The sequence below is a fragment of the Diuraphis noxia genome, unplaced genomic scaffold (assembly GCF_037042655.1).
Source record: "Diuraphis noxia isolate RWA-SAM2 unplaced genomic scaffold, SU_Dnox_SAM2 contig0002, whole genome shotgun sequence".
NCBI lineage: Eukaryota > Metazoa > Arthropoda > Insecta > Hemiptera > Aphididae > Diuraphis > Diuraphis noxia.
The window spans coordinates 12,609,956-12,620,890 of NW_028301712.1; the positions used below are offsets into that span (position 1 = coordinate 12,609,956).

At 28.1% G+C, this 10,935-nt stretch overlaps 3 non-coding genes across 3 annotated transcripts; all 3 read right to left on the reverse strand.

Annotated features, from left to right (window-relative positions):
• Window positions 1–2,394: 2,394 nt before the first annotated feature.
• Window positions 2,395–2,466, reverse strand: TRNAW-CCA (transfer RNA tryptophan (anticodon CCA)). The gene has a single exon. It is a non-coding gene; the product is annotated as a tRNA-Trp (tRNA).
• An 871-nt stretch (window positions 2,467–3,337) lies between these two features.
• TRNAW-CCA (transfer RNA tryptophan (anticodon CCA)) lies at window positions 3,338–3,409 on the reverse strand. Its single transcript has one exon. It is a non-coding gene; the product is annotated as a tRNA-Trp (tRNA).
• Window positions 3,410–4,393: 984 nt separating this feature from the next.
• On the reverse strand, window positions 4,394–4,465 carry TRNAW-CCA (transfer RNA tryptophan (anticodon CCA)). Its single transcript has one exon. It is a non-coding gene; the product is annotated as a tRNA-Trp (tRNA).
• Window positions 4,466–10,935: the final 6,470 nt, after the last annotated feature.

Here is a 10,935-nt window from a genome sequence, read left to right on the forward strand (position 1 = left end):
TCTACACATCACTGATGTATCAACTAGATCCAATTGCTACAATGTAATCTAAAACTACCATCAATTATGTTGAAGATTACAGAAAATGTTCTTCTAAAAAACATAATTAAAAACCACACACTTATAGAGAATCTTTGAAAAATATGCACTCCTTCATATAACAGTTTTATTGAATAGAATATTAAATAATCGTTTTATATCGCTGATATAATACAATTTATACATACGAAAACAATTAAGTATAATATAGCGACAACAGATAACATGATAATATTGCTACACATTTAAAAAAATAAAATATTTAATAATTTCTTTAATTACATCGTATTATTGTTTATCGGTCGTAATATGTCTAATGATCGGTTTCAAACTTTTTGAACAACCAGTATGTATATTCTATTATAACAATCTTTCTAAAATACATTTTCGCTAACCTGTAAAAAGCTCATCAAATGAAAATATAACTACCTATCTACTATGCTATAACAACGCTGCATATAATGTGTAAATAATTTTAATCTCTTATTTTATATTGATTCTATTTTAATTCATCTAACTATATAAATTGGCTAAATATTAACTATGTAATCTACTAGATAATCATTTATACAATATAGGTACCTATAATTATATTATTCTTCGTAATGTTTTTTTCTGAATCTTATCAAATAAGTACACTAAATACTTATAGATGTTGGTAATGACTTATAATAAAAAGTAATACAATTAATACTGTACTAAGTTTTTTTGCTGAATGAATTAAATTCAAATGTTTTTTTTTTAATGATAAATGTATTTTTTGAAAACTGAAAGAAGCACCTACCTGCAATTGATGAATAAAATAATAATGTTATATTTGTACATATTATCAATTATCGACCGATGTAGAATTGATGATAAATATTTTCGTTTGATTCGAATAAAATAAATGTTTATTACTACCAAGTAAGTGAAAAACCAATTCAAGGACAAATTTAATGCAGCATAGCTAACATAAAATATAATTATAAAACATTTTAGCTACCTTTTTAAGGTTAATTGAGGTGTTATTTGCTATTAGAAGTTATAAACCGTGAATTCGAAGTAGGTATAGGTACACCTATATTGATTTTTAATATCATATTATATATCTTATTTCAAACATTAAATTGGATATGGCCTAAATCAGTAGGTAAATCCATTAGTATACCACCTGCATTAAATTGTTTTATTTTTAATTGAAACATAAAATTAATAACAAAACTAGTAGTAGACATTTTAATAAATAAAAAAATCAATTATATCCTAACAAATATTACAAATAGGTACCTACGGTTTTATTTAAAAATATTTAATTCATTTGGTTTTGTAATTAAGAACAACAGTTAGGTAATATTAAATAATTGTTGATAATCTGCGATGGTAAATTGAGTTGTTTCGTAAACGACTAAACGTAAATGAATATCACCATAACGATTTGTATAAAAAAAATAAAAACGTTTCTTAGAGTCGATAAATTTCAAAATTCACATTTCAGGATTATCGGGTTGACACGAGATAATTAATATGGGAGGGTGTTGTATAACATAAAATATGTGAATATTGGTTTTAGAATATACTTCTGCAGCAGGTATCCCGTCGTGCTCATTTACCCGAACATCGGCACCCGACATTCTATCAATTTATTTCTTTAAGTCCCCCTCAAAAAACAATGTGTTAATTATTAATATATTTTTAGAGAGGATATATTATTACACATTACTTTTGTTTTTTACTTAATAATATTAATGGTTGAATTCGGGAAGATAAAATGGTTAAAATAGAACTGTTATCCAATATTACATTAATACATTATATTATATCGAAAGAAAAACTAATTAAGTGGATTTAAATACCAATTTTATAATTTGATAAATGCAATATTAAAACTGCCTTCAAAAGTAAAACTCCGTCATATCTATATAAAAATTATAAAAATGTAAAATGAACGTAATAAATTAAGTAATATGAATTACCTATATAGAAGGCTAGAAGACATTTTAAACTCATTTTGTTTAGCATCAGGAAAAATTGATATTGCATCTATAAATAATTATAATTTTATAAATAAAGATTGATCAAGTCAAGAATCGGCAACCCGTGGCTCGCGAGTCGCGTGTGGCCGTCATAGTAATTTTATGTAACTGCAGGTGAATATACTTTGTTTGTTTGTATAAGTGCTTAGTAGAAATCTTGTGATAAAAAACTTAACAGTTGTATACTTAAATAAATTAAATTTTGCATGATAACGTACATTTTTTTTATTTTTAATAAAATCCAAACCGTGAAATTTATAATTTAATTTTAAATGATAAAAAAGGGTTGACGATCCTTGAATTAAAATTAATAGAAGAAAAAAATGTGCAAAATTAAATTTGACCTCGACGTGATTTGAACACGCAACCTTCTGATCTGGAGTCAGACGCGCTACCGTTGCGCCACGAAGTCATTATTTAGATATCAATAAATATAAGAGATTTAAGTAAATTGATTTATTTTTTTTTTTACAAAAAATAACCATTGATATAACTATTTATTTATTTCAAAAAATAAAAAATTATTTATAATCATTCTATAATTTTATAGTAGACTGATAACAATAATCAGTACAGCTCAGTTTTTCATCATATATAGGTACACGGATTTAGGATTAAATTACCTTAACTAAAATTTAACAAGTCTATGATAGGCAATAGTGCCGAAGTACACTGAATTTTTAAATGAAAAACAACAATTTTAATTATTTTGCTGTAGATAATTTGAAAACTATCATTCATAAGGGATATAAACTTTCCCCTTTTACGCCAATCTAGTAATTACTTACAGTAGTATAAAAATGTTATATGAAATATCCTTAGAAATAATAAATATAGGGCAACAGATCGTCTCCGGTTACAATTTTTCGTCGTTTGTAATGATTTATTGTTGATCTCAAATTTATCACATCCACTGGAGTGACATTATTTTTAGTAGGTATTTACTCAATGATGAATTGATGACTCCTCTGATTATTATAGTATAATAATCATAGGAATATTATAGCAGTGCACATCCCTGTTTATTCACACTATGAGTGACGATAATTTGAAAAACGTCGAAAAAAATTTCATATTTAGCGAATGACAAAAAAAAGCACGACTAGTCATATTGGTACTTACACCTTAAGACTACTTACATTACATAATATCTATATTGACATGCTCAAAACGAAAAACTCATCAAATTAGCTGTGTTGCTAACAAATGTGTAACAGAAGTAGCGAAATTAATTAATATTCGTGTGCATTAAAAAACAAAAATATATTAGAAAACAATAATGTGGACCTCGACGTGATTTGAACACGCAACCTTCTGATCTGGAGTCAGACGCGCTACCGTTGCGCCACGAAGTCTACGAACGTCATACGAAAACTTTGAATGTCATAATTTGTAAGTTTAACCACTTTGGTTTCCGTAGAAATGTTTCAGATAACTTACTTTTATCATAATATAATATTTTACACATTGCAATACAATCATGATAGGTATCACTCGTCACTTTTGGTAAACATTATTGTTGTTTTTTTTTTTTTAGATTATTCATATGAAAGGTGATTTATCTAGGATGATCGCTCACTTTTTTCTTTAATAACGAAGTTATTCAAAATCTGATTTTAGGAATATACTTAAAGACCATTATATTTACAAATTTTTGAATTTTATGTACCATTTAGAGATTGGCATGTGGGAAGATATACCTACATGAAATTCCGTTTTTCAAATTTGAATCAAGGGAAATTCACTGTAAATTATAAAGTAGATAATTTTTTTGAACATTTTGATGCTCCTAATAATTCAAAATTCAAGTTAAGTATTTTCTTAGTTGTGAAAATGTTTCTACTAGAGATACATATATTATGTTATTTAAAATGGTTTTACAAAAATATACGATATACGTAATATTGGGACCAGTGTTTATTATTCTGCGGCAATTTATACAAATTATAAATGTTGATAAACGACTTAAAATTTTCAAATCACCATAGCCCCCTACCGGCCCAACATATTATTCTAAAAACTCATTATCATGGACCTATTGTCCTTTTATATTATTAAAAACTTTTTAAACTCTATAATTTACTTCGAATATTACATGTATATCGTACGTTGTTGAAACACCGTGAATTCGAATAAAATATGAATATGTTATTTAAAACTAATAAGTAACGAGAATATTTATAATTTTTTTTTTTTTTATTAATTTTTAGTTATTAAATTGAATTGTAAAATACAAATTTGGCAACTTATCATTATTAACTGGAAAATGAGAAATTGCGTAACAATTTAAAATTAATAATTTTATAAAATTGTAAAAAAATTTGACGAGAAAAAGATTCTGACCTCGACGTGATTTGAACACGCAACCTTCTGATCTGGAGTCAGACGCGCTACCGTTGCGCCACGAAGTCTTGAAATTTACGGAAACAAATTAAAAAATTTAAATTAAATGATTTTTTATAGTGTGTTAATAATTTCAAATTAATAATATTATAATTTACATATAAAAATAGCTCCTATCAAAGTCATAATTATTTAATCATTGCGTTGAGTGCTAAAGTCAAAATGAAAAAAAATACTCGTATGTAATATCCTTCAACAGTTCTACCACACCACCCTATCTCTGTGTCAGACTATGCATTAAAGACGATGTTGAGGGTCAATGCAGTGGCGTACCTGTGGGGGGGGGGGGATAATAGGGGCATTTGCCCCCCCCCCACCGAGAAGTTTTTTGATGTCATAATGCAAATTCATTGTCCAGCTTAAATAATGTAAATAATAAATATTTTTAATTTTCACTGATTTTAATCGTGTTTGATATCAAAAGTTTTTGATATCACTTATCAATGTATTATAAAATAATGATAGTATATTATCTATGTATAAAATTTCAATATTCGACTAAATTGGGATTAGGAGTAATGATATATAGTCAGAATATATAGTCACTATTATTTCATAATGTGGTTATCACTTCTCATTGATATCAAGTGATCAACATAAGGACGTTATCATTACTTATTTTGTATATGATTCATATTTTGTTTCAGATTATATTATAATTTATAAGTTATAACCATAAAAAATTGTGCAATTAATTTATGCTCCCCCCCCCCAAAAAAAAAAAATGTTTCACAGGTACGCTACTGGGTCAATGGCTTACATTTAAGTTTATAACGATTCCTTAATCAACCTCGTGAATATATATTTTATTATTATTTGCTAAGTTTTGATTTTTTTCATTGTATGAAATGGGAAAAATGTGTACGGCAGGGGTCGAAATATCCGGTTTTAAAATATTATTATTATTATATTTAATCTTCTACAATGGTATATAGGTACTGAGTGTTTTGAATCAAAATTCTCTTTGGTCATTATACTCATTAATCGCTAATGGCTAATTTTTTGAAATAATGTTATATGATTTAGTTATAGTTTAGTGTCAAGTGCGATTGCAATAGCCAATAACACAAGTATCTTATTAAAATTCATTAAGCTGATTTATAGTTCCATGATCTCATTATAATCCTAAACATAACAATATTAGTTTTGGTAGGTATGTATATGAATGATACAAACACCGTTTTTGTCCAATTTTCCTTTAACTCATTGTACTGATTGACGATTGCTCTATTTTTGTCAGTCGCGGAGAGTATACCCAAGACTGCAAATTTTAACAAGAGATTTGTAGTATTGCAAACCTATTGAAATATGCAGTATATTAATAAATCACTGATAATAATATAAATTAAAATTTAATAATATTAAATATTATAATAATAGGAACAAAGTGAAAAAAAAACTCAAATAAAAATGAACTAATTGCAAATTTATCAAAAAATAGCCCACCAGTGGATTGCATAACCAAAAAAAAAAAATTCTAATTGAAAACACATTCGACTGCGATTAGATTAATATAGAATTAAAAGACAATAGCCGTTCGCGAGGGCTAATGGCTTGCATTATAACAATCGTTAAACGACGTTTATCACTCTGACAACAATAAATTACAATGTATATACCTGTAAGTAGGTCGATGAATTTGTTTAAAACGTAAAAATGTATGTACCAGCCCAGAGTATATTTTATTAAGATGCCTAACCTAACTCATATGATGATATATTTTTTTAATTCGCTATATAAATCATATATGATTTTAATTTGCGTTGGATGTTTGTGGAGGGGGGATGTAACATACTCACTAACTAGTTCGGCAATATTATTTATTTTTTTATTTTCATAACATTGTATACAGGGTGATTTTTTTATCGAAGAACACTCATTATTTAAAAAAGTATTGAATTTTTTCAAAATATTTTTTTACATTGTTTCAAGTTGTTACAAAACAAACGTTTTTATTAAAAAATTATATTTTTAAATGTTTTTTATCCTTATCATTTTTAAGTTTTTTACTTTTTTGAATGATAACATAGAGTTTTAATTTTATATTCCAAAGCAGAATATTTTTCTAAGTATTTTGATTCATAAAAATCGAAAAAATCACCCTGTATATAGTGGTTGGTATAATAGAGGTCAGAGGGATATTATAAATTAGTATTTTATAATTTTATTATGACTTTATTGCAATGTATGATTAAAAAAGGTTATAACTGAGTGATAAAATTTAATGATAACACATTTTACACGTGAGAACATTATTCAACACGTTATACTGACGACGTTCCAGCAGTGGAAACGAGTGAACAAAACACCCCCTGGGACTCTCCTACGCACATTCGATACTTGTAAACTTCTACATGATAAACTTATTGGTTTATTAACCTTCTATTATATTTTTTTGCTTTTTGAACAAAGAAGAACTTAAAAAAACAAAAGGTTCTAGACGTTTTAGTGGATGAGATGGTAAATAAGTGGGAAAAAAACCCTCAGAGACCTTATGTACTAGTAGATATTTTTATATTATATAAGTGAACTTTAAATTTAAACAAAATCAAGATGATTTGCAAATTATTTCTTAGTCGAAAATTCATAAGCTTTTCAGTTTTATTAGCTTATAGGTTTTAAAAATAATAAAATGTAATACTACATAATATATGTTTCGCACTACGATACTTTGCGCATGCAGTCTGACCACTCTGACGGTAGCGACCGGTCCGAGGCCCATTTCCCCGTTCATAAGGACTTGAATCTTTTTCTATTGTTTATAATACTGTTATCTATATGAAATGCAATTTTAAGCTATATATAAATACATAAATTGGTTTATGATGTTTATATACAATTCTACAAGTAGGTATACCACGATGTACGAACCTATTCACGTAATATCATAAATCATTAATCATTAAACAGTACCTACACCAGTATAATATACTGTCCAGAGTTTAAAATGTTTCAATGAAAATCGGGGATTACTGAAGCTCCTTTTTTTCAGTCATGATAATTTTCCTATATGGGTCCTAAATAATTGGTTAGCATATTTCTAGCTGGTCCAAATATGTTTGTCATAACTTAGAGCAAATTTAACTAAAAATTAAAGATTCAGAATATGACATATGTTTGAAACTATACGTACCAACAGGTGTTTTAATATAATATATTATATTTAGTGACAGTGTGGCACCGATGACTGGGACTTGAGTGGGTGGATGTATAAATTTATAATTTATTATGCTCTATTTGTATACATATTGCCCGAAATATAATATATTTGTGGTATAACATTTCATATTGTATATAATATGATGATCATCAAACATTTTCGTGTACCGCAAGAATATATAAGTATATGTTCATATACCCCACACCCATGATCGCGTTGCGATATTAATAAAAGCAATAAATTCGGATTCCCTCCCGTGACGACGGTCCCTTTGTTAAAGGGACAATAATATTATTAATGACCATGCGCGACAAATTTTCGGTGTACGTACAAATTTCCATATCCTTCCGACGCGTGTCCCACGTCGTTCGACGGTTCCTTCTGTGTACACACATGAATATATTTATTTCCCTTCTCATTTTTTTTTTTTTTTTTTATTATTTTATGGACGTTTCGGACGAGGGCGAAAAAAAACAACTATAAAAGGAAGAAAAGCGAAAAAAGGTCAAGGGAGGACCCCTGCCGACGCCGGAAACCAGTTCTTTTTTTGTCTCCAAATGCGTATGCGTATACGTATAGAATATTATATAATAATAATAATAATAATAAGTAATATATTATCATATTATACTATTACATATAGACGGAGATGGTGGCACGCGTCTAATAGGGCACTATGATAATAGTAATAACGGATGTATCGCGTACAACGCAAAACCGTTAAAAGTTCGGCACGTCTGCACTGGCTATATACTGAAGCCTTTTGAGTTTTGATGACTTTTGAGTTCTCTGTCCGTGACAATCGCCGAAGTGTGACCACAACGATTTCGGCTACAATCGTCTCGTCATCGTTTATGTATATATTGTATACACGTGATACACTGATACACGCATATAATTATACATTATATACCGCGTTTCTGGTTCCGGTTACAAGTGGTATCTACTACTGTGGGGTACTAATAATAATATTGATGGAAACATTGACGATGATCGATGGTGTCACGTATGTACAGTGTATTATTTCAATTAAAACGACAGATATATGCATATATTTGTTAATTCGACATATGGGAATAAAAATTCAAATACATAAACAACATATTAGTATAATGAAATGTTGAAGTGGAAAACATTTCGAAATAATATACCAGTTCGGTTCGGCGTTCGCAATTCATAGGTTTACCACTCAGCTCGTCGTTGAATACCTACATACTGCATAGGCGTATAATAGAATTTATGTTACAATAGATCCGTACATACCTACATTTCATATAAATATGTGTATAATGTGACAGCGGAATTTACGGTGTTTTAAATCCTTTATAAATCATTCAAAAGGCCAATTGTGCTCATACAAATCTATAAATATGAACTCTTTATATACCTATTTATAGCATATAGTCATAGTCGTCTGAATTAGTCGAGTGTTATCAACAAACGTAACATAATATAATATGTATATTTTTTTTGTCAAAATGTTAATTATATAGGTATACAGCTTCGGCGATGGATTCAATTTAATACATTATGCCATGAGAATAATGCTATGTATATTAACATAATGTATATTATATAAAATATATTATGCATTAACATAATGTAGAACATATTATTATGTTGAGTTATTTTAAGGAAAAATATAAATTCGGTCACGATTATCTTTTGTGCTGTAAAATCGGATTAGAAATTGTAGATGACAAATATATAAATTGTAATCTCGGCTTTGATCATTTTTCTATGCTTTCCCAAGTCAATGGACTGCAAATACTTGCATTAATCATTAAAAAATTACAAGGAATAACAGAAACCAACATTAAATTAATAATAAACAGATTTATAATCATGTAAAAATATCTTAATTCAAAAATGGGAAGAATAATTATTATATAAATAACGCTTAAGGCGGTACACTTCTATCAATTAAACACATTGTATCCGAATGTCGTTCCTATGAAACGGACAAACGAGAAGCTGGAGTATAAAATATTATGTTAGAAGCCCTCCACCCAGATAACATAAGTCACATGATGATCTTATGAATAGCTTATAATCTGTAATTTGTTTATAGGTATGTAGAGATGTGTAGTTCATGAGTTAGTCGGCTCAGTGAGTCGACTCTTTCAGATGAGCTGAATGATTCGAATCAGTGTTTCGAGATTCGACAACTCGGTAACTCAGTTTTACCAACCAAAGTTCGACAATTCAAAATCGAGTCGGAGTAAACAATTCGATATGAATTTATTTGTGAACTGTGAATTGTTCCGCGAGTTGAGTTTATAACACAGATAATAATAGTTATCTGTGGTTTATATTTTTATAATCACATTTCTGCGAACAATACTACTTATCAGTTATCACGATTTAAGTCATAAGATAATAAAAATAATTTTATTATAACTATTATATTTTATTATACGTACTATTACGGTATTACCAGTTCTTTATTCATCTATACAATGTAATTCCACAAAAAACAATACGAGAAAGCATAATTTATTATTATTTATTAATTATTGTAGTAAGATTTTTGGTTATTTGTAATCTAGCTACACTGTCAGTGTTGTATAATGTATCGAATATCAATTTGTATGTTATACAAAAGCAACAGCTCAAACAAGTGGGAGGAAACAACTACCAGGGCAGCAGGGCACAGGAATCACAACTCACGGAGGATTTAACTAGTTGACCGTACCCTTGAATCGTGAACGAATCATCGAATATGTGAGAGTTGAGAGTTGATAAGAGAGTCGACTCACTGATTCAGTTCATTAAACTGAACTGAGTTGAATGATTTGACTCACTAAAGTGAGTTGAAATTCCCATCCCTATAGGTATGTAAATACTGTATCCTACCATACTTAGGACCTAACCTTGTTAATCTTAAAACTCCTTGTATACCAATGAACATAGGTTAGGTTAGGTAAGCCCCAAGGCTTATTTATTCAAATAAAAAAATAATAATAATAGATAATAACGCTTAAAAATAAATATAAAAATAACAAAATGTATCAATATTAATGAAAATATAAGAATACCTTATACATGCTCCATAGTGGGATGATTGATTACTATTTTAAAACCATAAATAGATAAATATTTAATCATTATAGTAAACATCATGGTATGTCATATATAAATTTAAATTTGCGAATTTATAATTTTACTATGATGACTAATGATTTAATCACATTTAAAAAATATATAGGTATATCCATAAATTTGAATAAAATGAAAATTAAGAACATTTTCGAGATTATTGATAATTGTCTATTACGAATTGTTATGCTCAATTAGTAACTAAAAATGGTATAGCTT